This window comes from Echinops telfairi, unplaced genomic scaffold (assembly GCF_000313985.2).
Source record: "Echinops telfairi isolate 266 unplaced genomic scaffold, ASM31398v2 ScPeMD7_44;HRSCAF=162, whole genome shotgun sequence".
Classification (NCBI taxonomy): domain Eukaryota; kingdom Metazoa; phylum Chordata; class Mammalia; order Afrosoricida; family Tenrecidae; genus Echinops; species Echinops telfairi.
The window spans coordinates 14,555,091-14,562,903 of record NW_022103942.1 but is presented as its reverse complement, the minus strand read 5'-3'; the positions used below and the strand labels follow the sequence as shown (position 1 = coordinate 14,562,903).

General features: G+C 39.1%; 1 pseudogene; it reads right to left on the bottom strand.

The window, feature by feature from the left end:
* Positions 1–5,926: 5,926 nt before the first annotated feature.
* LOC105979407 lies at positions 5,927–6,455 on the bottom strand (annotated as a pseudogene).
* Positions 6,456–7,813: the final 1,358 nt, after the last annotated feature.

Sequence of the window (7,813 nt, the reverse complement as noted above, 5' to 3'; positions counted from 1 at the left end):
CGCCTTGTCATCTTACCGGCTGGTGTGCTTCTTCCATGTGGGCTTTGTTGTTTCTCACTTAGATGGCCCCTTGTTTATCTTCCAGCCTGTGGCACCCCAGATTCTATAAAATTTGACAGCTTGGCACCGTCAGGTTTCTTCACTACATTTTCTTATGTACCCACTTTGTCTTTAGCATTCGTGTCGGGGTAGGCTGGTGTGCTTCTTCCTTGTGGGTTTTGTTGTTTCTTAGCTAGATGGCCGCCTGTTTGTCTTCAAGCCTTTAAGACCCCAGATGCTGTATCATTTGATAGCCGGGCACCATCTGCTTTCTTCACCACTTTTGCTGATGCGCCCCCTTTATCCTCAGCGATTGAGTCGGGACAGGCTGGTGTGCTTCTTCCGTGTGAGTTTTATTGTCTTTCAGCTAGATGGCTGCTTGTTTATCTTCAGGTCTTTAAGGCTTCAGGTGCTATATCTTTTGGAGAGAGTGGCGATATTGGGAGGGTGGAGGGAAGGTGAGGGAGAAAGGGGGAACAGAAGACAAGGTCTACATGTGACCTCCTCCTTGGGGGATGGACAGCAGAGAAGTGGGTGAGGGAGACGTCGGATGGTGTAAGACATGATAAAATAATAATACCTTATAAATTATCAAGGGTTCAGGGGGAGGGGGGAGCGGGAAGAGAGGGGGGGAAATGAAGAGCTGACACCAAGGGCTCAAGTGGAAAGCAGGTGTTGTGAGAATGATGAAGTCAACATATGTACCAATGTGCTGGTCACAAATGATGTATGTACAGATTGTGATGAGTTGTATGAGCCCCTAAAAAATGATTACGAAAACATATAGATAGATAGATAGATAGATAGATAGATAGATAGATAGATAGATAGATTAGCTAAGGAAAGTAGAAGAAATTATGTCAAAGAACTAGGCAATTATTAATCCAATTACTTTTTCCATAGATTTCCTTACCTTGAATTCCATATTCAGAAAATCACACAAAACACAAACAGGAAGCAAATAAACAAAAATACCAAGAACAGTGACTTGACAAAACATAAGAAAACCTCAATCGAAAAGAAAGAAAATATTAAAAAGTGAAGCAACTTTGAAATGGGTTAAAAAAGATATCAAACAATCAGAAATCACATATTAGCTCAACTTCATCTGCCATATTCGACACTACAATGCTCTCTGTATGATAGTAAATGTAGTAGCATCTCTGGAATATGTTCAAGAGGGATTCATGGAAGGCTTAATAATTCATGTGTGGACCCTGAAAATGGATTGTGGGTTCCCATTGTCATTGATTTCCTTCTGAAAACCAAGTGTTCACAATTTAAGCTCTGACATCATTCTCTTGGATTTGGATTTTATTATTTACAATTCTCAGATCACAAGGGAGGGTGTGTTTCTTCCATGCGGACTAAGTCTAACTTTCATGTTTATTTTAATGCAAGTCTTTAAGACCCCAGACGCTATTCTTTCAGATAGCCAGGCACCATCTCTTTGCTTGTTTGTTTACACCATAGCCTACTGACGTAGTGGTTATGAGTTTTGCGGTGATCCAAAAGGTCAGCAATTTAAAACCACCCGCTGCTCCACAGGAAAAAGATGAGGTTTCCTACTCCAATAAGCAGTTATGGTCTGAAACTCCCCGGGCACATCTGTCCTCTCCTATAGGATCACTATGAGTAGGCATCACTCTATGGCAGTGAGTTTGTTTTTGTGCTAAAGCACCCATTTCTTCAATGATCTTTTCATGAGTGCAAGTTATGAGAATTCAAATCATAAGAATTAATTGTCCTTAGATTAGGCTAGAATTAAGTGTGATCCCCCCAATCCATTCATATGTCTACAGGTTATATATATGTCTGGTTCATTTTAGACATAATTATCATTTAAGAAGAACATGGTGCATAAGGTAATTGTATTGATAGTGTCATTAATTTAGTCAATGGTATAGAACCAAAAACCCTGTTTAGAAAAGGAAATTATGTAAGTGTAACCTGGCTTCAGACTGCAATACATGAATTTTTTACTTATACAGATTAATCTTAAGTGACTGGACTCTATTTGCATGAGCATTATAGGTTGGTGATGTGACAAAACTTTCAATAATACTCATTCACAATGGCAGAACCACGCTTACCAGACTAATACATATCATAAGAAAGCAAGGAGGATATTAAAATAGTAATTATATGGTAGTCCCGGGCCATCATTCATTGGGCACTCTCAAAGCTAGATATCCAAACCAAAACAAAATGTCTGCCAATTCCATAACCTTGGGCTTGCAGTCATCTGCTTCTCACATTAGGGAATTTCAGGATTAATTCCAAGTCAGAATGTCGGAAAATCCCAGTTCACGGAGTCAGATTTCCACGTTGAATCCTTCTGGTGTGGCCTATGAAGGATGTTGTGATCCTGTAGAAGACAGGGTCTAAATTCCCAGCAATCTATTCCATATGCCCTGTGTCACCAAGGGCTGGATAGAAATTCATTCTAAAGTGTCTTATTAGGAACATAGTACCAAGCTTATTCTCCCTTGTGTTCTATGAAAGTATGTTAAGTATTTTTCCCCAATGTCAGCTTGCTCCACCCAGCTTACCCATAGACATAAGTGAAATCTCCTTCTCCAAGAGATACATGCTTCCCTATACCATCTTGATTTAAATTTCAATTAAGTTTCATTTATCGTTCTTGTAAGTTTTTAGTGACCTTAGCATAATGTTGTTTATCAGAATCTAAATGGTCTTCTTCTTCTCCCCCGATCTTTAGAAACTGACCCCCGTTGAGGTGAGGTCTCCTCTGTCAAAGTGGTTTTTGTGTAAAGAGTTCATGTAAACTAGGCAGGCTCTCTATCTCATTGTGTAGAAGACCAAATTAGAAAATTATATAACACAAGAGCAGAAGCCTGCCTTCATCTTTTCCTTATAATAATGGAATGAGAAAATATTTGTTCATTGGTGACTGACTACCTTCTTTCACCATAATGGTTTACAGGGCCATTCATGCGATGAAATGTTCTGTTGATGTTCTTTTATGGATGTATAGTATTCCGTTATGTGTATGTACCAGAGGGTTTTTAAAATTCATTCTTGTACTGATGGATATGTGGGCTGTTTCGATCTTCTTCCTATTGTGAACTGTGGTGCAATGAACATGGGCTAACATGTATCTGTTCTTGTTCTATCTCTTACTTTTTGGGGGGCAGGGGGGCGGTAATATGCTTTGTGGGAGAAAGAGATGACTTTATGCTCCTGTGAAGAGTTTATAGTCTTTGAATCTCATAGGAGCAGTTCTATTCGGTCCTGTAAGGTCACCATGAGTTGGGCTCTACTAGGTGGCAGTGAGTTTGATTTTTTGTTTGTTTATATCTGTCTACCATGGTTGTGCGTATTCAATACCCTACCAACAGTGAATAAGGGTTCACGTCTCTGGGCACCATCTACAGCATCAGTTGTTCTCTGTTGTTGTTGTTTTAAATTGGGTTGTAAGTTTAACGTGACAGCTCATCATTGTTTTGACTTGCATCTCCTGGATGCCTAGTGACGATGAGCCTGTAAGGTCACTATGAGTTGGCATCTACTTGATGGCAGTGAGTTTTTTTGTTTTGTTTGTTTATGTCTGTCTACAATGGTGGTACGTTTTCAAAACCCTGCCAACAGTGAATAGGGTTCCTGTCTCGGGGCACCCTCTACAGCATTCGTTATTCTATGTTGTTGTTTTAAGTTGGGTTGTAAGTTTAATGTGATAATTAATCATTGTTTTGAATTGCATTTCCTGGATGCCTAGTGATGATGAGCATTTTCTCGTGTATTTGTTAGTCATGTGAATGTTGTCCCTTGTGAATTGTCTATTCATATCCAATGTGCACCTTTTCATTGGATTATTTGTCTTTTTCTTATTGAGTCATTGAAAAATTTTATAGATTTTAATAATTTGTCCCTCGTGCACTATGTCACAATTAAAGATATTTTCCCCAACATATGGACTCTAGTTTTACTCTTTTGATGAAGTCTTTTGATATGCATAAGTGTCATCCATTTGATCTTTCCATCATGTGAGCTTGCTTTATTATATTGGGTAGTCTTTGTATACCCTACACTAGGATCCTTACATTTGTCCCCAATTTTCTCAGTGATGCTCCTTAAAACTCTGGAGTTTACTTTAGGACCCTAATGCATCCCGAGTTCATTTTTGTGCACGGGGCAAGGTATGAATCCTGTTTTGTTCTTCTACAGATGGAGACCTAATGTTTCTAAACACCATTTGTTGATGTGGGTTTTCCTTTTCCATTTACTGTTTTTTTGATTATTTGTCGAAAACTAGTTGGCTTAAAAAAAAAAAGAAAGAAAACTGGTTGGCTTTAGCTGGATGCTTTTATTTTTAATTTTTCTATCCTGAACAATTGACCTGTGTACTTTTCACTGTTCCAGTACCAGAGTCTTTTGACGACTATGGTTATGTAATAGATTTTGAGGTTGGGTAGTGCAAGCCCTACTTTGTTGAACTTCTTAAGAATTCTTTGTCTATCCCAGGCCTCTTCACTCTCCATACAAAGGTGGTAATTAATTTTTGCATTACTTTAAAGAATGAAGTCGAAATTTGGTTCAAAATTTGCATTGCAATTATAGATTTCTTTAGACATTATCGATGTTTTCACAATATTAAATCTTCCTACCCATGCATATGGGATAGTCTTACATTGATGTAGGTCTCTTTGTTCCTTGAAATAATGTTCTCTATTTTACCTTGTACAGGACTTTTATTTCTTAGGTTATGTTGATTCCCAGGTGTGGCCATTATCTTTTACATGGCCACTGTGAATGTTATTGCTTTCTTAAGATTTTTTTGGAATTCTCTTCACTCGTATATAGGAATCTGATTAATTTCTGATTATTAATCTTGTATCCCGCACTTTACTATATCCCTCAAATTGTTTCCAACAGTAGTTCTTTTTTGTGTGTGTGTAGACTTGGAATTTTCTATATATAAAATCATGTCATCTTTAAATACAGAGAGTTTTATTTATTCTTTGCCCAATTTTATTCCTTTGATTTATTTCTGTTGTCTAATAGTTCTGCTAGATTTCCAGCATAATGTTAAATAAAAGTGGACATAAAGGTCGCCTTTGTCTAGTTCTCATCTTATGGGAAATTCTTTCAGTTTTTTCTCATTAATTATTATATTGGCTGTTGGATTTATGTATATGACCATTATTATGATGAAGAATCATCCTATTCATATTGAGTGTTTTTATTAGAAATGGGTGTTGGATATTGTCATGCTTTTTCTGCATCTATTGATATGATCATGTGGTGCCTATTCTTTGTCTTGTTTATGTGGTGAATTCAATTCATTGTTATTCAGAGGGTAAACAATTCTTGCATCCCTAGTAAGAATCCTACTAGATCATGCTGAATTAAAAAAAATATGTTGTTGAATTCAATTTTTTTAAAGTCATTTTATTGGGGGCTCGTACAACTCTTATTGGTTGTTAAAGTCTATTGACAGGAATTATTTGGAGTGTTTTTGGGTCTATGTCCGTAAGGGATATTGTTTTGCTGTTTCCCGCCTTTGTGGGGGTCTTTGCCTACCTTTGGTATGTGGGTTAATGTTCTCTTAGAATAATTTTGGAATTTTCCTGTACCTTGCTATATTCTGGAATAGTCTATGTAGAATTGGTGACATCTCTTCCCTGAATACTTAATAGAATTCCCTAGTAAAGCCATCTGGTCTTGGGTTTTTCATGACTGGAAGTTTCTTTCTTTCTTTCTTTTTTCTTTTTGCTGCAAAAGGAAGCTTTATTGTTTCCATTTGGTCCCTGGCTTGGGGGAGGGGCTCTAGGGCTGTGGCGCAGGAGAAGGTTCAGGAAGAGTGGGTAAGGCCAGCAGTGGGGAGGCAGAGGGCCCCATGCAGGTGGCTCAACGCCGCAGGTTCCTAGTCATGTTTGAGAGTGAGCCTCTGGAAGATATCCTCGCCCAGCCCAGCTTGGGGGCTGTCCACCCTGCGGAGTGGGTCAGGGAGTCACCCATCTTCTTGAGGAGTTTCACCTCCTTGTCCAGGAAGTGGTTCTCCAGAAAGTCACAGAGATCGGGGCCAGTGTGAGTGGACCCCACGGCATGCAGGTCCAGAAGGGCCTGGCTCAGTTTTTTTGTCCAGGGCCAGGGCAGCTTCCGTGGTGTCCAGGGTTCTGTCCCGCTCATCTTGGGCCGGCTTCTGCACATCCAGGGAGAGGTCGCGGCCGCTGCGCTGGTTTTGCAGCTTCCAGAGACGTTGGGCCCCCTCGCGCTGCTCCTTCGCCAACTCAGGGAAGAAGTGTCCCACGCCTTTCAAGGCCACATCGTCGCGGTGGAAAAAGAAGCCCAGAGAGAGGTAGGTGTAATAGGCCCACAAATGCAATTTAACCCAGACGGTTGACGTCGGCCTCAGCTTCAGTGGAATAATTCTGACAGATCTGAGAGCTCATGATGGGTCGGTTTGGAGGTCACCACACACAAAATAAAAGTGTTCGCTGGTCCCAACAAGAGGTGATGGCCAAGAAGATGGTCTCGAAGTTACTTCCAGAAAGGAAACTGGAGGGTGGCGGGAGGTTGGAGAAAGGGAGTCCCCGGATCTGTTCCATTCAAACACTGTTGAAGCAAGACACAGATCCATGGGACCACAGGGTGAACTTTGACTGGAAGTTTCTTGATGACTTCTCTAATTCTTTTGTTATTAATCTATTCAGGTTTTCTACATCTGCCTCTTAATTTGAATATGTCTGTGTATTTGTCTATATTTCTTCTAAATTATCAAAACTGTTAGGGTGCAGTGTTTCATAGTGTTATTGTTTTATTACATTTGGATGTGATGTTATGTCAGCTTTTTCATTTCTAATTCTAGATAATTGCTTCTTCTATTTCTTCTCTTTTGCTAAGTTTTCCAGCTGTTTGTCAATTGTGCTAATATTTAAAAAAAAAACAAATTCTTCCCTTGTTAATTTTTCCATTGTTTTTTTGGTGTTTCAGTTCATGTATTTCTGCTCTGATTTTACTTTTTTCCCCTTTCTTCTATTGCTGTAGGTTTTATGTTGTTGCCTTTGTTCTTGTTCTCAGAGGTGGTGTGTTTAGTTCTTTATTTTTCCTCTTTTGTTATATTCATTCATTGCTATAAATTTCCCTCTGATGTCTGATTTTGCTGTTATCCCAAACGTTTTTGTATGATGTATTATCAATGTAATTTGTTTCAAGGAATTTCTTAATTTCATCCCTTATTTAATCTTTTATGCATCATTTTTAAGTATTATGTTATTCGGTCTCCATCTGCTTCTCTTTTTGTTCCTATTCTTTCCATTGTTGATTTTCAACTATATAGCACTATGATCTGAAAAAATGGAGTGTAGTAGGGTCTCAATGTTTTTTATTTTAAGGCTTGCTTTGTGGTCTAAGGTGGTCTAATGGGGTAGTGGTTACGTGTTGAACTGCTAACAGCAAGGTAAGCATTGAAATCTCTTCAGGAGAAAGAAGAGCAATTCTACTCCTATAGAGAGTTACAGTCTCAGAAACTCATAGGGGATGTCCTTCCCTATAGGGTCAGGTCACTATGAGTCAGAATTGACTTGATGACAGTGGGTTTAGTTTTCCCTTCTTTGGGATTTTGCTTTCTGGCCTAACATGTGATCTATTCTAGAATATGTTCTGTGTGCACTGGGGAAGAATGCATACTGTGTTGTTTTGTGGAATGCTTTGTATATTTCTAGGCAGTTGAGTTGGTTGAGTGTGGTTACCGTGTTTCCCCGAAAGTAAGATCCCCCCCAAAAAAAGACCTACTTACAGTTTTGCCTCT